Source organism: Periplaneta americana, chromosome 15 (assembly GCF_040183065.1).
Source record: "Periplaneta americana isolate PAMFEO1 chromosome 15, P.americana_PAMFEO1_priV1, whole genome shotgun sequence".
In the NCBI taxonomy this organism is placed as follows: Eukaryota; Metazoa; Arthropoda; class Insecta; order Blattodea; family Blattidae; genus Periplaneta; species Periplaneta americana.
In genome coordinates, this window is record NC_091131.1 from 28,791,829 (window position 1) to 28,816,222 (window position 24,394).

General features: G+C 40.9%; 1 long non-coding RNA gene across 2 annotated transcripts in view; it reads right to left on the reverse strand.

Moving 5' to 3' along the window:
- The window catches only part of LOC138714746 (uncharacterized), an 83,986-nt gene that overhangs the window by 24,402 nt on the left and 35,190 nt on the right, over positions 1–24,394 (reverse strand). Inside the window, exons 1-2 of one of the 2 annotated variants that reach the window (XR_011336076.1) lie at positions 13,849–13,957; positions 5,504–5,611 (exon numbers count right to left, since the gene is read on the reverse strand). This is a non-coding gene — a long non-coding RNA (uncharacterized lncRNA). Of the gene's footprint in view, positions 1–5,503; positions 5,612–13,848; positions 13,958–24,394 lie in introns of those variants that run through there. The other variant, XR_011336075.1, reaches the window with a different exon arrangement.

Genomic DNA, 24,394 nt, shown 5'->3' on the forward strand with positions numbered 1-24,394 from the left:
CACCCCCAACACGATATGCTAAAGCGCCCCAATCTTTCACGTTGGTGCACATAGCGCTGGTCATGTCGGAGACCATCCTCACGATAGACACGGACAGGACCTTCGTAATCACTCGAGAAGGTTGTTTCGTCGGAGAAAATTACATTTCTCCAATCGAAATCCACTCGATTGGTAGCGAAGGCAAGACGGTCGACAGCTTGTGCTTTCCCCAATATTTCCATTTGCGCAGCCCTCCGGCTCCTAATACCGTGGTTCCTCAACCTGCTGATCACAGTCTGTGAAGAGCCAGGAAAGTTAGATACTGCTCTTATTTCGTTAGCAGTCAGAAAGGGGTCCTGTCGAACTGTCTCGAATAAGAGAGCATCCTCTTCCAATGAAGAAATCCGCGGACGCCCAGGAATAGGGCGATTTTCGACCTCCCCTAAATTTTGGTAACGATAACACACCTCCCGGCTGTACTTCCAGGAACACCGACCAAACGGCCAGCAGATCTAGCCCCATATCCAGCCTCAACTAGAGCTATAACTTGCTGTCTCATGTCACGTCGGTTCGCCATTACGATGAGAAATGAGGGATGACGATAATACTTTAGTGTAGACAATGACTGTTTAACGTGATATAGAATTATTGAAATAAGAGGCATCTTGCATAGTAAGAGTTAATAAATCAACCCTAAATTAAATATCTAAATAACAGGATATAACAGGAAGTCCAACTGTTGCGAAACTAATCAAATTAAATCTAAGCTGAAGTAGCACAGCCATTGATAAATGTTTTGTACACAGAATTAGACTGAATTCCTATTCGACAGAACCTATAATCAATGGCTTGCCTGAACATGATAAACAAATCCTAAGTGTTTCCAATGTCACTGAACAATTTCAAAATATTAATTTAAAAACTAAGAAAGGATCGCAAATGTTGTATCTAATGATTATTTACATTTATGTCTACAAAATGAATCTTGGAAAAACGTATATGATACTGGTACTACTGATATTAAGAGTTAATGTATTGCATTTTTCACTTAATTTCATAATCACTTCAGTGGATTTTCTCCACTCTATGTTGTGAAAAAATTCAAAAGTAAAAACATATAGATAACGCAGGGACTTCAAAATCTCATGTATTAAAAAGAAGAATCTATATGTAATGAGTTGCAATGTAATGATCCTCATGTTCTTAAATACTGCAAGGAGTACAGTGTAATTTATCAAAAATTATGAAAGAGGGAAATAGAATATATTTGAATAGAAAACTACAAAATTCATATAATGCAATTAAATCTATTCGGAATATTATTAAATTTAAACTTGTAGATATCCTAAGAAAGAAAATATTTTTTCACTAAAACCAATGATTATAAAGTAGAGGATCCCAAATCTATTGCAAATTCTTTTAACGTATTATAGTATATAGTACAGAAATATTATTGACAACTTAAACATTCAAGATTTTGCAAAAGGTACTGCAATTGGTTACTTAACAGATGCATTTAATAATTAGTATTAATATATTTAATTAGTCAATAACTGCAACAGTGCTTTTCCATTCAATCATAACATGAATAAAATTGAATGCATACTAAATTAAACACTATTGCAAACACGTAGATAAAATAGTTAAAATGAACTGAAGGTGTGAGAATGAAATAATCTAAAGCCATACTTTTAACAAAAATTGTTTTGTGCGAGTGCATTTCTTACACATATGGGAAAGCTATCAATAAAATATTGTAATAATTACTCAACAAATTACATAGCCTAAGGACTCTAAACCTTTGTAAAAGTTTGTCTATTATTATATATATATTTTTATAATTTCATTTTAATTGTTAGTTTTTAATATATATGCATTTACATTGTATATGTGTGTGTATAAATGCATTCATTAGATTAACGTTTATAATATTATAACTTGTAATTTTGTATTGTTTGCGATCATTAACACTTCATCTCAGGACTTTGTAAAACTCTATTTCAACGTTATTTAGACAAAAAAAAAATCGTTGTATAGACTAAGAATCGAACTCGCACTCTTCTACACAACACGCAGAAGTCTTACCGTCTGAGCTATTGAAACGACATGAACGCTTTCCTTTCTGTGTGGAGTGTCGATCTAGTCATGAAGGTCCATTGTCGATTTAACTACACGATTTATGTATATATTTATCTTTCATTTACGTAATATTATCATATTTTTTGCAGTTTTTGAAGTGAATTTCGGAACGATGCTAGTAACAAACCAAATAGTCTGAATTTAAGTAACTCAATATTCGTTATCTTGTGTATCAGTGCTCTGGTCTCCAATCATGCGCAGTGTCTCACATCTGAGACTTAGGAATATTCAATCGTCTCATCCTTTTTCAGGGAAACTGTACACTTAGCAGCAAAAAGAATGGGCTGGCCGACAATTTCTAAGTTCCAGAGACATACATTGCGCATGCTCGTCTCGTCATCGCCGTAGTTCACTAGGTAACACATAATTAAACCATTTAAATTTGCTGTATTTTGTTTAAGAGGCTAAAATATGTAATAAAATCGAATAGCGGGTTCATTCTAGATACATCAGGGCCCTTGGAGAGTGAAATAATAATAAAATTGATAAATACAAAATCGACCAGAGTGAATATGAACAGGAAAACCATGTATTATGCTGAACTGATATAAACAATTGCAGTAGCGTAAGTTGTTACGGCATTGGTATATTGAACAAGTTAGTAGTAGTAGTAGTAGTAGTAGTAGTAGTAGTAGCTAAAGGTTCGAATCTCCACCAATCTTCTTTTTATTTATTACAAATTTGCCATCATATGTGCCTCGCAATTATAATTATGTGGCGATATATCTTAGAATATGCCCAAACTCTAATAAATAATAAACCCCCCTCTCCCTTTCAAGCAATACTGCTATCTGTTAATATAACGTTCTGTCTCGTCATTACGCTTCAAGATGGCACAGAAACAATAACTCATTGCCCTGGTTCGCATAGGTTATTCTGCGTATGCTACTCTCCGACAGGACTTCGACTGGAGAAATGTCATTTTCTCCGACCAGGTAATTGTCTCCAGTAACATTCTGTGTATCCTACTCTCGGACACGACTTTGATTGGAGAAATGTCATTTTCTCCAACGAGGTAATTGTCTCTAATATCAATGATAGTACTGCCCTAGTTTATTGTATGAATGACCACCGATACACTTCGCGTGAGGGTCGCGTGTTGGGGGTTGATGTCATACGATGGGGCAGGACTTCTGGAACGCATCCACAGTCTGTTTACAGCAGAAGTCTACCAACACATTTTGGCAAATGTAATGATCCCTTCCACCCGAAAACGATATCCAGAAGGAACACTTTTCTTCCAGCAGGATTATCATCCGATACACACCGCCAACCAGATTCAAAGATGGTTTACATGGAGGCGTGATGTCGACCCAGTCGACTGGCCTCCAAATTCACCAGATATGAATCCGTTTCAAAATTTGTGTGCTGCAGTCAAAAGGATCCTACACTCTAATTGGGCAGAACAACCACCCGTTCGGACACATGAGGAATTGTGGGACAGAGTTCTAGATGCAAGGGAGAAGATGGCCAAGAATTTAGACCTGTTCCATAATCTTGTGGACTCCATGCCGCGCAGAATGAGGGCAGATGTTGACGCAGGTGGTTTGTGGACGAGATGCTAGTCCCCACCACAGCCTTGTTTTGTTAATATATTAACAAATTGTTTGTTTTTGTTAATTTAATTATTTGTGTTCGATATGCGTCCCTTTTTTAGGATGTGAAACAAGTATTTTTGTTTATACAGACCACGTCTAACCTATTAACAGCCCACAGGTGATGGGCAATAATATTTTTACAAGGCAGGCATAACGAAGTTTGTTAACAAATGCCATTTCACATTTAAACTAATAAATTAAGTAAAAGTTAAAATAAAAAAAAAAATAATAATTTTACCATACCAGGAGGCGAACTCACAACCTCTGGCACAGATGTCAGACTTCTTACCACTGGGCCACACACTGCTCGTAAGGTTTATTACATTATAGACAGACGACTTTCAATGAAGAGACACCACAGCAATGCCTTGCACTGGGTTATGTTTACACAAGTGAACCAATCAATAGAACTTAGTATTTCTATCAACCAAGAGTCGGCCCATTCTTTTTGCTGCTAAGTGTACGTTTAGTTCGCTGCCTAATGTACACACCCATACGGATAATTAGCAAAGTGGAAAGAAAAACCGAACATACTGCCCACACTCATTTTCTTCATAACAAATTCCAGAATCTAACAAAGTGCAAACAAAACCTAGCAAAACTGCTCGCACTCATATAACTAATTCCATAATCTAGCAAAGTGCAAACAAAACTTAGCAAAAATGTCCACACTCCTTTTCTTCATAATAAATTAGCTAAGTGCAAAGAAAACCTAGCAAAACTGCCTGCACTCATTTTCTTCATAATAAATTACCTAGCTAAGTGCAAAGAAAACCTAGCAAAACTGCCCACACTCATTTTCTTCATAATAAATTACCTAAGTGGAAAGAAAACCTAGCAAAACTGCCCGCACTCATTTTCTTCATAATAAATTAGCTAAGTGCAAACAAAACCTAGCAAAACTGCCCGCACTCATTTTCTTCATAATAAATTAGCTAACTGCAAAGAAAACCTAGCAAAACTGCCCACACTCATATAACTAATTCCATAATCTAGCAAAGTGCAAACAAAACTTAGCAAAAATGTCCGCACTCATTTTCTTCATAACAAATTAGCTAAGTGCAAAGAAAACCTAGCAAAACTGCCCACACTCACTTTCTTCATAATAAATTAGCTAAGTGCAAAGAAAACCTAGCAAAACTGCCAGCACTCATTTTCTTCATAATAAATTTCCTAGCTAAGTGTAAAGAAAACCTGGCAAATCTGCCCGCACTCATTTTCTTCATAATAAATTAGCTTAGTGCAAAGAAAACCTAGCAAAACTGCTCACACTCATTTTCTTCATAATAAATTACCTAGCTAAGTGCAAAGAAAACCTAGCAAAACTGCCCACACTCATTTTCTTCATAATAAATTACCTAACTAAGTGCAAAGACAACCTAGCAAAACTGCCCGCACTCATTTTCTTCATAATAAATTAGCTTAGTGTAAAGAAAGCCTAGCATAACTGCCCGCACTCATTTTCTTCATTATAAGTTAGCTAAGTGCAAAAACCTAGCAAAACCACTCACACTCATTTTCTTCATAATAAATTAGCTAAGTGCAAAGAAAACCTAGCAAAACTGCCCGCACTCATTTCCTTCATAATAAATTAGCTAAGTGCAAAGAAAATCTAGCAAAACTGCCCTCACTCACTTTCTTACAACAAATTCCATTATCTAGCAAAGTGGAAATAAAATCGAGCAAAACTGCAAACACTAATTTTCTTTATAACAAATTTTAAGTATATTTACCTAAACATATTCATTTATATACATCTATTTCATTCCAATAGTTTATAATCCTACCTTAAGCAGAGAACCTTCCTGTCCAAGTCCTTCAAATCTTCATACCAGTCTTCCTCATTGGTCTCGGGAAAAGCAGAAGCAATCATCCTTCACAGGTCCATGTACAATCTGTAAACAAATTCCAACATAATAGGCTATCATCTCAATCTTAACTGCAATATACATTCTCTATTTTATAATTCTTTCTCATACTAACCCGACACTACTCACTATAAGAATTTTGCCAAGTAACTTATCAAATTCAAATTACAATCACACCAAAATCAAAATGATCCCAACACTGACCCCTTCTCTAAGGCCCGTTACACAGTCATCCATATGCTACGCGATACAGACTACAGATCCGTAGCAAAATACCTTACATATATGGGAGCTTACACAGTTCTGCGTACTGTACGCATCTGTAGGATCCATACGGACATCCCGCTACGCACTACGGACTACGAAGAAGAGATGAATACCTTGGACAAGTGCAGGCTTACACAGTCATGAGATGAATACCTTGGACAAGTGCGGGCTTACACAGTCATGCGTACTACGCATAGCGTAGCAGCATAATAAGCAGTAAAATTCATGTTTGAAAGCATTATGATTTTGGATACGCAGCTGTTATCAGTCAGTTAGATAGAAGACAATGTTTCTCGGATCCTTTTTGTGAATAATACAAAAATAGAGGCATCAGAAGTTGTGGCGTGATATGTGTGACATTATATTGAAAAATTTTGAAGAAATGGACAATAACACACAATGAAATGCAGGTGAGTGACGAAGATGAGAGAAGACATGGCAGAAGTTCCAGAAAAAAAAATCTTCCATTGAGGATAATTTAGTTAGCTGTTAGGACATTTTTCAGAAGTAGAAACTACATTATTGTATGGAAACACAGTCTTTCGAATACAAAACATGAACCATCCCCTCTTATTCCGTCCTTCCCATTCACATCACTTACTCAGTCTGTTCATTTGCCATTTTTCGGTGGGCTAATATTCAGAAAAATCGTACATCAGAATACACAAATATCAGTTCACATTGTCACACTGGAAACATTTCTCAACCAGAACAACAGTCTTCCTTGATGTCTATTCTCCGATCTCCATCAACCTCCAAAGATACTCTTTCACTCACAGGAATTTACCTATTATGGGCAACACACTGCTATATATAATATATATAAAACCTCTTATCTATAAAACAAGTTAAGAAATATTTAATTAAGAGTACCTAGTCAATATAAATATTTCCTCAGTGTATTTAAAACAGATTTAATCTAAATCAGTGATTCTCAACCAGGAAGGGGGCTGCAGCCCTGAGGGTGACCGACCAACTGGTAGTGGGGTGCAATGAAAAAAATAATTGTGGTAATAATAATAATAATAATAATAATAATAATAATATAACAATTTTAAAAGTTGTTCTTTGAAAATTTTATTATCTGACAATTTTACATTAAATTAAAACAAGCTAATTAAGTTTTTTCTTTTTGAATTGATACCAAATTTCATATTACTCCTTTGTATGTTCTACATTTTACTCCACACCTCAGGCCAGGGAGCCGCACTAAAACAATGTGAGGAAAAAAAAGAAGCCTCAAAATCAAAAAGGTTGAGTAACATTACAGTAGTCCACCACTGTGGAGTAATGGTCAGCATGTCTGGCTATGAAACGAGCAGGCCAAAGTTCAAATTCTGGTTGGGACAAGTTATCTGGTTGGGGTTTTCCCCCAACTAATTGAAGTAGAATTGCTAGGTAACTTTCAGCATTGGACCTCGGACTCATTTCGCCATTATTAATTCAGATATCATCATCATCATCATCATCATCATCATCCATACACGATGCAGCGTGCTGTACTTGTACAAGAGCGCGGCAGTTCGGCTACCCAATCATTTACAAGAATAGGATGGTGAGCACAATAAGCTTCAGGCTGCAGTGTAAGCCTTCGGGTCCCTCCCCCGTACAAGAGAAAGGAAAAACATTACAGTACATTCTACACCTTAGACTTAGAGCCCAGAACTAAAATAAAGTGAGGAAATGAGAAAGGATGAGAAACTCTGATCTATACAGATTATAACAAATATAATTGATGGTTTTGTAATTTTTTATAATGAACAAGAAATAACAAAATGTCGATTATAAATAATTTATTCATCTGAGTAATTTTTATCACCTTATGTTAACAGCAAACCGCTCGGTATGACATAATTATGTAGATCCAGTTCAAGCTGCATTTATTGTAATTTTTCCAATTGTTCATCAAATGACTGAATAAACATGCGCAATTAGTTAAAGGAACTTTCTTTCGGTCTCGCGCAAGTCACTATGTAGATTTATAAAAGCTTCCTTCAGGATTTTTAGAATTAGTAGCGGGTAAACACAATATTGTCTATTATGCACTCTTTTTAATACAAATAATGTGCAGCCAAAAGCTTTCCTTGAAACACGCTCATTTTGAAACAAACAAGCTGACTGATATGATTAATCTGCTACGGATTTGCTACGCGTGACTGTGAAAGCAAACTGCCTACGGATCTGTAGTGCATACTGCATAGCATACAGATGACTGTGTAATGGGCCTTAACTGCTCTCCACCAGAAAATCCTTCTCAAACTGCTGCTAAATCATGAACACATCTAGGATTTTTGATAAAAAAACTTTTCTGTTCCTAATGAAATACATTAAACAAATTAGTACTTGCACGATTTATGTAATTCTATGGCCAAATTTGGTAAACTTATACTTATCCAAATTTATGTTACAATCTATTTTTACCTATTTCATGTATTTTGAACAAAAACGCAGTTTCACTTCATACCAAATAATTCAATTTTTTTTTTTAAAAAGACTAATTATTCAAATTCAACAGTGCTCAAAGTTTGCTTTGCACTTCAATCCCCAAGCAACAGTAAACGAACACGCCCCATAAGTGCAGTGCAGGACATTATCTTTTGACCAGGATAAGAGAAGCTATAGGTGATTCACACATTTGCATCTCTGTTGATGACACAACTGACAGACTTGGTCGGTACATACCTAATTTCATTGTCAGAAAATTCAATCCTGACGCGCCATCTACACCTTACTTAATCTGCAGCAGAGAATTTATAAAATCCAACCAGGAGACAGTTGCCCAGTTTGTTAATAATGGTCTCAAAGTACTTTTCCCCAAAATGGAAAAAAATTAAATTATGGCTTATTTAACAACGCTCGCAACTACCAAGATTAGGTTCATTCCAACAACTGTCAGGAACCGTCCATAACTATCGTGAGCATGCGCAGTACAGAAAAAGCGTTCCAACACAATCCGAACCAGAAACATGTACTGCAGTTGGGCGTTCCAACAAACTTTTGACACGTGTTCGGAACGGTCAGAAGTAGTCAGTGGATTGAGGCATGTACGGAAGAGTACGTAAGACACACATGCACATAAGCTCACCAATGTCTCTTGGATTCTGAAGAAAGACATGATCGACTGTTCACATCAATGAGGTTAAGATGAAAAGTGACAGTGCAGACAAATAATAAAACTAGAGATTTAATTTAAACTTTCGCCAAAAAGAAAGGGAATGGAAATTATTTGGGTATTGAAATAGTTTATTACAATTTCAACATTCAGCTTTGATTAAAAATATAATAAATAACGTATATAAATTAATAATTAAAAAAAAATAACTATTTTTAGATGAGAATCCCCCGGTACACGACATTGAATTATCGGAATTCTTGCCTTCCATATTTTTTGTCATCTTTTCATAGAGAATGATCGAAATTCTATTTTCTGCAATTAGAATTAGCTGCGAAACGATAATAATTAAGCATCTAGTTCTTAGCAAAGATGATCACAGTTATAGCATCTCTGGATTTAGTACATAACGATCCACAAAAGCATTCCAACAGCATCCAGTCCAGTTTCAATCCCATAACAGATGCTCAACTAGCACATGTGCATTAGATGGTACAGGAACCGTATGTGAACTGGTCGATCTGGTTGGCGAGGTGGTATAGCGCTGGCCTTCTATGCCCAAGGTTGCGGGTTCGATCCCGGGCCAGGTCGATAGCATTTAAGTGTGCTTAAATGCGACAGGCTCATGTCAGTATATTTACTGGCATGTAAAAGAACTCCTGCGGGACAAAATTCCGGCACATCTGGCGACGCTGATATAACCTCTGCAGTTGCAAGCGTCGTTAAATAAAACATAATATTTTTTTTAATACATGAACTGATCCATGGACCGCTTATTGGAACAAACCTATTATATTAGTGTCACTGGTGTACTGGAATTTTGTCCCACGGGAGTTCTTTTACATGCCAGTAAATCTACTAACATGAACTCATAGCATTTAAGCACACTTAAAAACAACATGGATGAGAATAAAGTACTTGTAGTACACACTGATATGGGCTCCTACATGCTTGCTGCTATAAATTTGCTAAGAGTATTTTATCCGGCATTGCTCCATGTCACTTGTCTTGTCCATGCCCTAAATCGTGTAGCTGAGAAGATACGACCCTCAGTTTCCTACAGTGAATCTAAGCTGCTTTCCAAAAAAAAAAATTTCAAGGCACCTTAAAGGATTCAGTTATTTCGTGGCAAACTTCCAGATGTAGCACTACCACCAGAACCCATCCTTACCCACTGGGAACTGGGCTTCTAGCCACAGAATATCAACTTTTGAAGAAAATTGAAGACAGTTAAAATCCTAGACGAGGATACTGCATGTAGGCTATTACTTCAGCAAAAGCAGTAGGATGTATTCAAGGATTTATCAATTCACCATGACACCAGCGAATAGGGATTATAAAGAATGGACAATGAGCGAATTTTCCTATGTTTTGTTTCTCTGTGTGCCAGCGTATAGTTCCACTTTCAAGCGCTAGAGGTTAGTGTAATCGAGCATACGCTAAGATAATAATTGAGAATAGAGTTGAGACACAGGATCCAAACATTGCCTACCTTATTGCATAATCCAGTAGGCCTAACACTTTGCTTCAAATAAATTCAAGTTAACAGTTCTCCCTTATTTCTCAGTGACAAACTAGTTGTAATAATAATATTTTATATTTCAGATATCATAAATTATATTATAAAATAACATAATACATTATAAAATTAAGTATCGAATTCGTTTAATATTTGTATATAATATAATATAATATAATATAGGTATATGGTTTTACTTCTCGTAAGAGTTTTGTTTTTCCATTTTCAGCGCTATCAAATCATTACATATTTTTATTGTTGTTGGGGTCAACGTCTCAACTCTCATTATAAAGGAACTCTAGAGTCTAGACATTACAGTTAATGAAGGATTTATTATTTTATGGATCCAATTTATTTTATTTGAGTACATAATGTATCTAGATGTATTAATTATATGTCTTATATTTCCACTGTGTCGACTGCTAGCTGGTGTGATGTCAGCGCCAACTCTAGGGAGAAAGCAGAATCTCACACTTTAGCTGGCTTGAAGGTCATTGAAATCAGTCCGGCTACATCAAAGGTACCGACGCAAAGTGCCCATTCTTTATAATCCCTATTCGCTGATGACACTGCATAGGTACATCAAATCACATTTTAAATTTCTTATTCGCATTATTACTGTCCTTGAATCTTCGGGAGAACCTATCTACAAGCAACTGTCTTTAATTAGAGGTGAAAGAAAAAATAAACTTGGCCCCTGGCCCTGTAAAGCTTTACACATTGCTTAAAAAAAAAAAAAACAGGATTATCAACTCTTTGTACTGTGGCTCCTATATTGCATGGTACATCTGTGGAGCATGTCTCATACCACAATTTAAATATGCTTCGGTGACATCAGTTGATGTGGAACCTCATTTTCTGCTTTCAAGCTAATATTAACAGACAAGAGGAGCAGTTTTTTCTTTGCGAAATCTAGAAAAAGTATTAGGGATAAATTTCAGAACACGGATATCTTCCTTTTCCTCTTACTCCTAAATTCCAACCTTGGGAGAGACGAGCACTGAGTGACTTCCACCAAGTTTGGAGTAGAAAACTATTTTAGGGCACCTACCGTTGCTTACGAGATTATACAAGCTGGCGCATAGCACGATCGAGAGTAGGTCTCTGAGAGTCATGACAATTCCTGCCACTAGGTTCACCTCACTGTGCTAAGAAATGATGAATAGTTCCATTACTAAGCATTGTGTATCGTGAAAATAGTTTGATGAATTGTGCATTAATGATTGAGTACGAAAATTATAAATATGCCAAGCATATTAGTCTTATTTCAGATTTATTGATGACTTGTTAAATATCAGTTATGCAGATTTTCAGCGTCATTTAATGGAATTTACAATTTTGTTTCCCGAAAGTCTGAATTTGTTGAATTAAAAATTTTGCTTCCAAACTACATTGTTCATATTGTTCATTTACTTTGGCAAGTTGATTGTTTTCAGTTCCGTGTTTTTCCTTCAGATTTCGATCCCTCTAATTTGTTATAATTGCTGAAAGTAAACTACCGGTTTCTGCTACTTTCAGACATTATTATTATTATTATTATTATTATTATTATTATTATTATTATCTTCATCAAAATCAAATTAATATAGTTCTTAGCTTGTCTTGCCTTAAGGCAATCACTAGCGTTATTCGAGGAAAGGAGTATGATTTACTATCATTTATAGTGGCGAAATATTCCACGACAATGGTTAATTATTACTGCTGAATATTGACACATATACGATTTGCATTATTTAGGATACAACATACGCAGCAATGCGATTTTAATGTTGAGCATGCCAATTTTAGTGTAACGTACTCCCCTCATCCTCCAAGCCAAATCAAATATTATTACGACATTACAAGTAATAAATAAATAAATAAATAATAATTACTACAATTATTCGTTGTAATAAAGTACAATTATCACGGCATGGTGTACCGAAAATTTTACTTCATGTTTTCATTAAATTGACATGTCATGAGTGACGACAGAAAACAGCTCAGGGGAGCGAGATTCAGACGTTACTAAAAATGAAATGGGGATCGGGGAGAGCAGATGCGCATGTACCTATGGGCGGCAAATTCTAAAAAATATTGTCCCTGACATGCCTGAGATAGCCTATTTGTTTCTTTTTTGGGAAATGGTCAAATTCGAAAACCATTTCTAATCACATATATTGCAGTCTAACTTCCTAATTAATTTAATTCTAACTCCTAATTTAAAAACTGTTTACACACACTAAAATATCATAGCATTTGCTATTACTACCCACTACTGGATTAATCTTGCACAGGATAGGGACCAATGGTGGCAGGCTTATGTGAGGGCGGCAATGAACCTGCAGGTTCCTTAAAAGCCATTTGTAACTAACAGGTTAATCAGCAGGCCTATTAGACATTTATTTCACCGCTACAAGTTGTGCAAGAAAAATCGCACATTTGTACTAGGCCCTAATCATGTATTGTGACTGCTGTTTGCTTTAGTAAAAATCATAACACTTCAACGTCAATATATTTTTAAAAAAGGGACAGGCCTACTTACAAATGATTAAATTATGAAGTCAGGGAAATGGAAGATATTACAATACCTTAATTCATTGGAATAATAATAATAATAATAATAATAATAATAATAATAATAATAATAAATACGTGAAAAGGGTACACTACAGTGTTCATGTAAAATATATTAAGTTTCTTTCATTATTTCCGAAAAAGTACGGTGTATGAATTGAACAACAGAAAGGTGGTAGGTAGGTAGGTAATATATTTTAATACCAAGAATGACAGCCTTTTATTGTAATATAATTGAGACGTAGAACTTTGGAAATTACGTCTATTGTCCATAAAATATTGTACGAAGCATTTAATAAGCAATGGTGAGTCCTTTAAATGTCAATGTCATTTAAATGTTCTGCTATGGATGTTTAGGATGGAACAGCGCTCCGAGTGACGGAATTGGCATTACGAGGACCCGTATTTCAAACCCTGGGCCCAAACCCTATGCGCCGCATTGTATAATCTCGTAAGCTACGGTATCTACAATTTACATTTTAAGCACCTAAAAATCCTACGTCTAATCACGACTTACTTCAAACGAACAATATGGCGCATTATAGACCTATATATCACATAATTAAATTATACTTTAGTCTGTTCCTGCTTACTCTAACACAACCGGCGAAATTACATTCATCAATACAGCCGCAAATATTACATTATAACTCATTGCTCCAGAAACCTCGATACACATTACCTATCGTAGGCCTATGCTACGCATCTTCATTCATACGCCCAACTTCATTCTTCAAATGCATTACACTCAAGACAGTTTAAGTAAATCTAATTATTTCCTAACTCTCACAGTGCTAAAAGTATTCTCACCTGGTTTCGTTAATTTCATAAGGCATACTTATATCCATTTTTTATACAAAAAAACACAACGCAATAAAATTACACACTTCACAAAAGTCAGCCATATTCGTCTTACATCGCCTGTCACTAACCACAATTGCCAACACATGTCAGAAAAAATTACTAAACAGTACTGCAAAAGTCGTCAGATTCCTTATATAAATAAAGAAAGAAACGGTCATTTCCTCGCTTGAGAGTCTGAAAAAAGTTTGTAGATCTAAGCCATATACACTATTTAAGCAATATACAAGAAAAAACAACTTGTTGGCAAAAACATTTTAATCATTACATTCAACGACAAAATAGCTCAATTGGCAGTACTGCTGACCACCACCATCTCGGCTTTTCCGAGACGCCGTCTCGCGAAGAAACCAACTTATTTTCATAAGGCATGCTTATATCCAATTTTTATACAAAAACACAACGCAATAAAATTACACACCTCACAAAAGTAAGAACGAAGAACTTAAATTCTATTTTGATCTACTTTTTCCTCTTTATTCCCCTCTATTTTCTTCTCTACATTCTCCTCTCTCTTTTCTCCTATATTACCCCTCTAGTTTTCCTTCTATTTCTTCCTCTATTCTATTTCCTCCTCTATTTTAATATCTATTTTCCCTTTTCTCCACAAATTCCGCAGTGCTTGGCAAAAGTTTCCACAAAAATTTTTTCATAATTTATTGTCAAATTACCGAACACCTGCTCGCTTGGGAAAAGAGACATAAGTAGGTATTTCTCCCATTATTATACAATAATTCATACAGAAGAAACTCAAAACGACATTAACCAGTGTGAAGACAGTTTTTTGTTCCTTTTAATGTAAAGTTAACATTTTTGACTTCTGCTACTTTTCCCGAGCACTACAGAATTTATCCTGTATATTTCCTATATTATCACCACTATTTTCTCCTCTATTTTTCCTTCAATATTCCCCTCTATTTTCCATTCTTTTATCCCTCTGTTTTCAGTTCCATTTTCTCTTTTATTTTTCCCTCTATTTCCATCTATTTTCTCCTGTAGGTAATTTCAGCTGTATTTTCCCCTCTATTGTTCCTTTATTCCATTTTCCCCCTATTTCCTCCACTATATTCCTCCCTATTTTCCCCACCACATTCTTTTCCATTTTTCCCCTATTATCACCTCCATTTCCTCCTTTGTACCCTCTATTTTATCCTCTATTATCCCTTCTACTTTATCCTATACTTTTCTCTATTAAACTTCTATTTTGTCCTCTATTATGCCCTCAATTTTCTCTCCATTATACCTCTATTTTCCCTCTATCTTTTCACCTACTCTCCCCTCTATTTTCTCCTCTATTATCCCCTCTATTTTCTTCTTTATTACCCTTCTACTCTCTCCTCTATTATCCTCTCTATTTTCTCCTCTATTATCCCCATATTTTCTCATTTATCTCCTCTATTATACCCTCTATGTTCTCCTATATTTTCCCCTCAACTTTTCCGTTTATTATTTCCTCTAATTTCCCTACATTTTTCCTTTATTCTACCTCTATTTCCATCCTTTTCACTTCTCTTTTTCCCTCCACTTCCCTTCTACTTTCTCCTCTATTATTCCTTCTAGAAAGAGATAATAGAGAAGATCATACAGGACAAAATGAACGAAAAACAGAGGGAAAACACGAGAAAATAGAGACAAAATGGAAGGAAATTATAAAAAAAAAAATAGAGGATTAATAGAGGCGAAAATAGAAGGAAACAAGAGGACAAATATATGCAAAAATATACGAATAATAGAGGAGAATACAAGAGAAAAAGGAGACAAAGTAGAAAGAAACGTTAGCAAAAAATAAAGGGAATAATAGAGGAGAATAGAATAATAGAGCGATAATAGAAGGGGTAACAGAGGAGAAAATAGAGGAAATATAGAGAAAAATACATATGAAAATACGAGGGAAATAGACAAGGAAAGCAAAGAGAAAACAGAGGAGAAAATTCAGACGAAAATAGAGGAAAAAACAGACGAATTGGTAGGGAAAATAGAGGGATAATAGATAGAAAATAGAGGGATATTAGAGGGGGGAAATAGAAAGGAAATACAGCGGAAAATAGATTCTAAATGGAAGAGAAAATCGACTGAAAATACAGGGGAAATATAGAGGAGGATATACAGCAAAAATACATAAGAAAATAGACAACACAACAGAGGGCAAATAGGAGAGAAAAAAGAGAGGATAATACAGGATAAAATAGAGGGGATAATACAGAAGAAAAAAGAGGGAATAGACGAGAAATTCGGGGGGGGGGAGGGAGGGACTGAGAGAAAAATAGATTGGGAAATACAAGAGAAATTAGAGGAGAAAATACAGACGAAATTATACGGGACAATAGATGAAAAAGTAGAGTGAAATATAGATAGGAAATAAAGGAAAAAAATGGAGAGAAGATATAGGAAAAAACAGACGAGAAAATAGAAGAGAAAACAGAGGGACAAGAGAGCACAAAAGAGAACCAAATAGCAGGATAATGGGAAGGAAAAGAGAGCAGAATAAAGGAAGAAACTGGAGGGAAAGTGTATGATAAAATACAGGGGAAAATTAAGCCGAAGTATAGAGGAAAAATAGACAAGATAATACAAGCCAAAAAAGATGAGACAATAAAGAAGAAAATAGAGAAAAATAAATGGAATGTAGAGATAATAGAGAGAAAAAACAAAGCATAATTGACGGGAAAATGGAGGAACAAATACAAGGGAAAATAAAATGTATAATAAAGGATATAATGGACGAGGAATATAGAGAAAATAGTCGACTACAAAGCAAAATTATAAGAGAAAATACCGAGTAAAATAGATGAGAAATAGTGAATAAATAGAGGACAAAATATACGGAAAAATAGAAGGAAAATAAGCGACAAAATACAAGATAAAAAGAGCGGCAAATAGACAGCAAAATAAAGGACAAAACAGATGAGAAAATACTCAGAAAATAAAGGAGAAAATACAGGACCAAATAGGGAGGTAAACAGAAGAACAAATAGTCGAGAAAATCATCAGAAAATAAACGACAAAACAAACGAGATAAAAGAATGGAAATTAGAGGAGAATATAGAGTGATAATACAGGAGAAATCAGAAGAAAATATAGTGCGGAAAATAGAGGAGAAAATGAAGGGAAAATAGGGACGTACAAATAAGTAAATTGAGGGAAGATAGCGAAACAATAGACAGAGGTCAAATAGCAAAGAAAATAGTTGCACCATTAGACTAAAACCTAGTCGAGAAAATTGAAGGATATTAGTGCAAAAAATTGAGAGAAAATAGAGGGGAAAACACAAAAAAATGCAGGGGCTTCGAGAGGAGAATACAGAGGAGAAAACAGAAGGCCAATTGTCAAAACTTCGATCAGAAAACAGAGGGGAAAAACAGAGCGAACTCACTGTATCCCCTTTGCTCTCCCTGACCCTCTAAGCTCTTCCTATCCACTCTATGCCCCATCTGACCCTCTCTGATCACCCTGTTCCCTCTGTGCTCACCCTGACTACATTGTCCTCAACATGTAATTGTCTGCTCTCCCATTACCCTCCCTGCTCTCCCTGATTCCTATCTGACAACCCGGTCCCCTCTGTGCTCTTCCTATCCCCTTTGCACTCTCTTCAGCCCCACTGTGATCTCCCTGTCACCTCTGTGCTGCCCCTGTCACATCTGTCCTTTTCCTGAAGCCCTCTGTCTTCTTCTTATTCTCTTTGTGATCTCTTAATCCCCTCTGTGCTATCCCAGCCCCCTCTGTGCTCCTCCTGTCCACTTTGTGCTCCCTTCATTCCCTTTGTGCTCCTCCTGTCCACTCTTTGCTCTTCTTGACCCCTCTACCCTGTTTATATCCTCTCTGAGCTCTTCCTGTTCCCTCTGTGCTATCCCTATCCCCTATGTGCACTCTCTGACCCCCCTCTGATCTTCCTATCCTCTTTATGCTCTCTTTATCCTCTCTGTTCTCTCCCAGATCCCTATGTTCTCTCCCTGTCCCCTCTGTTCTCTCCCTGACCCCTCTGTTCTCTCCATGTCCCCCCTGTTCTCTCCCTTTCCCCTCTGTACTTTCCCTGTCCCCTCTGTCCTCTCCCTGTTCCTCACTGTTCTCCCCTAGCCCCACTGTTCCCTCCCCTTCCCCTCTGTACTTCCCCTGTCCCCTCTGTCCTCTCCCAGTCCCTCTCTGTTTTCTCCCTGTCCCCTCTGTTCACTCCCTGAACCCTCTGTTCTCTACCTGTCCCTCTCTGTTCCCTCTCTGTCACTTTCTGTTCTCTCCATGTCCCCTCCGTTCTCTCCATGTCCCTCTCTGTTCTCTCCCTGTCCCTCTGTGTTCTTTCCCTGTCCCCTCTGTACTTTCTCTGTCCCTTCTATGAACTCCCTGTCCCCTGTGTAATTTCCCTGAACCCTCCGTCCTCTCCCTGTCCCCCTGTGTTCTCTCCCTGACCCCTCTGTTCTCTCCCTGCCCGTCTGTTCTATCCCATTCCCCTTTGTAACATCCCTGTCCCTACTATGCTCTCCCTGACCCCTCCTTCCTCTCCCTGCCCCTCTGTTCTCACCCTGTACCTCTCTGTTCTCTCCCTAACCCCTCTGTTCTCTCCCTGTCCCTCTCTGTTTTCTCCCTGTCCCCTCTGTTCTCTCCCTGTCCCTCTCTCTTCTCTCCATGTCCACTCTGATTTCTCCCTGTCCCCTATGTACATTCCCTGCCCCTTCTATGCTCTTCCTGCACCCTCTGTACATTCCCTGTACCATCTATGCTCTCCCTGTCCAGTCTGTTCTCTCCCTGTCTCCTCGGTACTTTTCATGTACTTTCTATGTTCTCCCTGCCCCTCTGTTCTCTCCCTGACCGTTCCGGCCTCTCCCAGTCCCTCTCTGTTCTCTCCCTGTCCCATCTATGCTCTCCCTGTCCACTCTGTTCTCTCCCTCACCCCTATGTTCTCCCCCTGTCCCCTCTGTTCTCTCCCTGTCCGTCTCTGTTCTCTCCATGTCCCCTCTGTTCTCTCCCTGTCCCCCCCTCTTCTCTCCCTTTCCCCTCTGTACTTTCCCTGACCCCTTGCCCACTCCCATTCCCACTCAGTTCTCTCCCTAGCCCCTCTGTTCTCTCCCTTTCCCCTCTGTACTTTCCCTGGCCCCTCTGTCCTCTCCCCCTCCCTCACTGTTCTCTCCCTGTCCCTCTCTGTTCTCTCCCTGTCCCCTCTGTTCCCTCCCTGTCCCCTCTGTTCTCACCCTGATACCATCTGTTCTCTCCGTGTCCCCTCTGTTCTCTACCAGCCCCTCTCTGTTCTCTCTCTGTCCCTTTCTGTTCTCTCCATGTCCCCTCTGTTCTCGCCCTGTCCCCCTCTGTCCTCTCTCTGTCACTCTGTGTTCTCTCCCTATCCCCTCTATACTTTCTGTCCCTTCTATGAACTCCCTGTCCCTTATGTACTTTCCCTGTCCCTTCTGTGCTCTTCCTGTCCCCTCTGTACTTTCTCTGTCCCAACTATGCACTCCCTGTCCACTCTGTTCTCTCCCTGTCTCCACCGTACTTTTCCTGTTTTTCTATGCTCTCCCTGACCCCTCTGTTCTCTCCCTGACCAATCCGTCCTCTCCCTGTCCCATCTATGCTCTCCCTGTCCACTCTGTTCTCTCCCTGACCCCTATGTTCTATCCCTGTCTCCGCTATACTTTTCCTCTCCTATCTATGCTCTCCCTATCCCCTCTGCTCTCTCCCTTTCCCTTCTGTACTTTCCCTGTCCCTTCAATGCTCTCCCTTTCCATTCTGTTCTCTCCCTGTCCCCTCAGATCTCTCCCTGTCACCGCTGTAATTTTATTGTCCTTTCTATGCTCTCCCTGTCCCCTCTGTCCTCTCCCTGCCCCTCTGTTCTCTCACTGACCCCTCTGTTCTCTCCCTGTCCCCTCTGTTCTCTCCCTTTCCCGTCTGTACTTTCCCTGTCCTCTCTGTTCTCTCCCTGGCCCCTCTGTACTATCCCTGTCCCATCTGTCATCTCCCTGTCCCTCTGTTCTCTCCCTATCCTCTCTGTCCTCTCCCTGTACCTCTCTGTTTTCTCCCTGACCCCTCAGTTCTCCCCCTGACCCCTCTGTATTCTCTCTGTCCATCGCTGTTCTATCCCTGACCCCTCTCTTCTCTCCCTGTCCCTCTCTGTTCTCTCCCTATCTCCTCTGTTCTCTCCCTGTCCCACTCTGTTTTCTCAATGACCCCTCAGTTCTCTCCCTGTCCCCTCTGTAATTTCCCTGTCGCAATCTATGCTCTCCCTGTCCCTCTCTGTTCACTCCCTGTCTCCTCTGTTCTCTCCCTGTCACATCTGCACTTTTCCTGTCCTTTCTATGCTCTCCCTGTCCCCTCTGTCCTCACCCTGTCCCTCTGTTCTCTCCCTGTCCCCACTGTTCTCTCCCTGTCCCCTCTGTACTCTCCCTGTCCATCCCTGTTCTCTTTGTTCTCTCCCTGTCCCTCTCTGTTCTCTCCTTATCCCCTCTGTCCTCTCCCTGTCCCCCTCAGTTTTATCCCTGACCCCTATGTTCTCTCCCTGTCCTCTCTGTTTTCTCCCTATCCCCTTTGTCCTCTCCCTGTCCCTCTCCGTTTTCTCCCTGCCCCTCTGTTCTCTCCCTGTCCCTCTCTGTTCTATCCCTATCCCCTATGTCCTCTCCCTGTCCCTCTCTGTTCTCTCCCTATCCCATCTGTCCTCTCCCTGTCCCTCTCTGTTTTCTCCGTCCCCTCTGTTCTCTCCCTGTCCCTTCTATGCTCTCCCTTTCCATTCTTTTCTCTCCCTGTCCCCTAAGTTCTCTCCCTGTCTCCGCTGTAATTTTCTTGTCCTTTGTATGCTCTCCCTGGCCCCTCTGTCCTCACCCAATCCCTCTGTTCTCACCCTGTCCCTTCTGTTCTCTCTCTGTCCCCTCTGTACTTTCGCTGTCACTTCTATGCTCTCCCTGTCTCCCCTATACTTTCCCTGTCACCTCTGTACATTCCCTGATCCCTCTGTTCTTTCCCTGTCTTCTTTGTTCTCTCCCTGTCCCCTCTCTTCTCTCCCTGTCCCTCTCTGTTCTCTCCCTGTCAACTCTATTCTCTCCGTGTCCCTTCTGTACTTTTCCTGTCACTTCAATGCTCTCCCTGTCCCCTCTGTGCTTTCCCTGTCCCCTCTGTACTTTCCCTGTCCCCTCTGTACGCTCCCTGATCCCTCTGTTCTCTCCCTGTCCTCTCTGGTCTCTCCCTGTACTCCCTGTTCTTTCCCTGTCCCCTCTGTACATTCCCTGTCCCCTCTATTCTCTCCATGTCCCTTCTGTACTTTCCCTGTCACTTCTATGCTCTCCCTGTCCAATCTGTGCTTTCCCTGTCCCCTCTGTACTTTCCCTGTCCACTCTGTACTCTCCCTGTCCCCTCTGTTCTCTCCCTGTCCTCTCTCGCCTATCCCTGTACTCTCTGTACTTTCCCTGTCCCCTCTGTACTTTCCCTGTCCCCTCTGTTCTCTCCCTGTCCCTTCTATGCTCTCCCTTTCCATTCGGTTCTCTCCCTGTCCCCTAAGTTCTCTCCCTGTCTCCGCTGTACCTTTCTTGTCCTTTCTATGCTCTCCCTGGCCCCTCTGTCCTCACCCTGTCCCTCTGTTCTCACCCTGTCCTCTCTGTTTTCTCTTTGTCCCCTCTGTACTTTCCCTGTCACTTCTATGCTCTCCGTGTTTCCCCTGTACTTTCCCTGTACTCTCTGTACTTTCCCTGTCCCCTCTGTTCTCTCCCTGTCCTCTTTGTTCTCTCCCTGTCCCCTCTGTTCTCTCCCTGTCCTCTCTGTTCTCTCCCTGCCCCTCCCTGTCCCTCTCTGTTCTCTCCCTGTCCCCTCTATTCTCCCCCTGTCCCTTCTGTACTTTCCCTGTCACTTCTATGCTCTCCCTGTCCCCACTGTGCTTTCCCTGTCCACTCTGTACTTTCCCTGTCCCCTCTGTACTCTCCCTGTCCCCTCTGTTCTCTCCCTGTACTCTCTGGTCTCTCCCTGTACTCTCTGTACTTTCCCTGTCCCCTCTGTTCGCTCCCTGTCCTCACTGGTCTCTCCCTGTCCCCTCTGTACTATCCCTGTCCCCTCTGTACTTTCCCTGTCAACTCTGTACATTCCCTGTCCTCTCTGTTCTCTCCCTGTCCTCTCTGGTCTCTGCCTGACCCCACTGTACTCTCCTTGTCCATCCCTGTTCTCTCCCTGTCCACTCTGTTCCCTCCCTCTCCCTCTATGTTCTCTCCCTGTCCCACTATGTTCTCTCCCTGTCCCCTCTGCTCCCTCCCTGTCCCCTCTCTGTTCTCTCCCTGTCCCCGCTGTTCTCTCCCTAACCCCTCTGTTCTCTACCTGTCCCTCTCTGTTCTCTATCTGTCCCTTTCTGTTCTCTCCATGTCCACTCAGTTCTCGCCCTGTTCCCCTCAGTCCTATCCCTGTCCCTCTGTGTTCTCTCCATGTCCCCTCTCTACTTTCTCTGTCTCTTCTGTGAACTCCCTGTCACCTGTGTATATTCCCTGACACCTCCGTCCTCTCCCTGTCACTCTGTGTTCTCTCCCTGTCCCCTTTGTTCTCTCCCTGTCCCCCCTGTTCTATTCCTTTCCACTTTGTACTATCCCTGTCCCCTCTGTCCTCTCCCTGTCCCCTCTGTTCTCTCCCTGACCCTCTCTGCTCTCTCCCTGTCCCCTCTGTCCTCTCCCTCTCCCTCTGTGTTCTCTCCCTGCCCCGTCTGTACTTTCTCTGTCCCTTCTATGAACTCCCTGTCCCCTGTGTATATTCCCTGAAACATCCGTCCTCTCCCTCTCCCTCTGTGTTCTCTCCCTGTCCCCTCTGTTGCCTCCCTGACCCCTCTGTTCTATCCCTTTAACCTATGTACTATCCATGTCTCTTCTATGCTCTCCCTGTCCCCTCTGTCCTCTCCCTGACCCCTCTGTTCTCTCCCTGTCCCTCTCTCTTCTCTCCCTGACCCCTCTCTTCTCTCCCTGTTCCTCCCTGTATTTTCCCTGTCCCCTCTGTCCTCTCCCTGTCCCTCTCTCTTCTCTCCATGTCCACTCTGTTTTCTTCCTGTCCCCTATGTACTTTCCCTGTCCCTTCTATGCTCTTCCTGTCCCCTCTGTACTTTCTCTGTGCCATCTATGCTCTTCCTGTCCACTCTGTTCTCTCCCTGTCTCCTCTGTACTTTTCTTGTCCTTTCTGTGCTCTCCCTGACCCATCTGTTCTCTCCTTGACCCCTCCGTCCTGTCCCTGTCCCACTCTGTTCTCTCCCTGTCCCATTTATACTCTCCCAGTTCACTCTGTTCTCTCCCTGTCTCCGCTATACTTTTCCTGTCCTTTCTATATTCTCCCTGTCCCCTCTCATCTCTCCCTTTCCCTTCTGAACTTTCCCTGTCCCTTCAATGCTCTCCCTTTCCATTGTGTTCTCTTCCTGTCCCCTAAGATCTCTCCCTGTCTCCGCTGTAATTTTCTTGTCCTTTCTATGCTCTCCCTGTCCCCTCTGACCTCTCCCTGCCCCTCTGTTCTCTCCCTGTCCCCTCTGTTCCCTCCCTGTCCCTCTGTTCTCACCCTTTCCCATCTGTACTTTCCCTGTCTTCTCTGTTCTCTCGCTGGAACCTCTGTATTATCCCTGTCCCATCTGTTCTCTCCCTGTCCCTCTCTGTTCTCTACCTATCCCCTCTGTCCTCTCCCTGTCCCTCTCTGTTTTCTCCGTCCCCTCTGTTCTCGCCTTGTCCCTCTCTGTTCTCTCCCTATACCCTCTGTCCTCTCCCTGTCCCTCTCTGTTCTATCCCTGTCCTATTTGTTCTCTCCCTGTCCCTCGCTGTTGTCCCCCTATTCCCTCTATCCTCCACTGTCCCTCACTGTTTTCTCCCTGTCCCCTCTGGCCTCTCCCTGTCCCTCTCTGTTTTCTCCCTGTCCCCTCTGTTCTTTCCCTGTCCCCTCTCTACTTTCCCTATTCCCTGTGTTCTCTCCCTGTCCCCGCTGTACTCTCCCAGTCCATCCCTGTTCTCTCCCTGTTCCCTCTGTTCACTCCCTGTCCTCTCTGGTCTCTCCCTGTCCCCTCTGGACTCTCCCAGCCCACCCCAGTTCTCTCCCTGTCCCTCTCTGTTCTCTAACTGTCCCCTCCCTGTCCCTTTCTGTTCTCTCCCTGTCCCCTCTGTACTTTCTCTGTCACTTCTATGCTCCCCCTGTGTCCCCTGTACTTTCCCTGTCCCCTCTGTACTTTCCCTGTCCCCTCCGTTCTCTCCCTGTCCTCTCTGGTCTCTCTCTGTCCACTCCCTGTCCTCTCTTTTCTCTCCCTGTCCCCTCCCTGTCCCTCTCTGTTCTCTCCCTGTCTCTTCTGTCCTTTCTCTGTCACTTCTATGCTCTCCCTGTCCCTTCTGTACTTTCCCTGTCCCCTCTGTACTTTCCCTGTCCCCTCAGTACTTTCCCTGTCTCCTCTGTTCCCTCCCTGTCCCTCTCTGTTCTCTCCCTCTTCCACTCTGTTCTCTCCCCGTCCCCCCTGTTCTCTCCCTGTCCCTCTCTCTTCTCTCCCTGACCCCCCTGTACCTTCCCTGACCCCTCTGTACTTTCCCTGTCC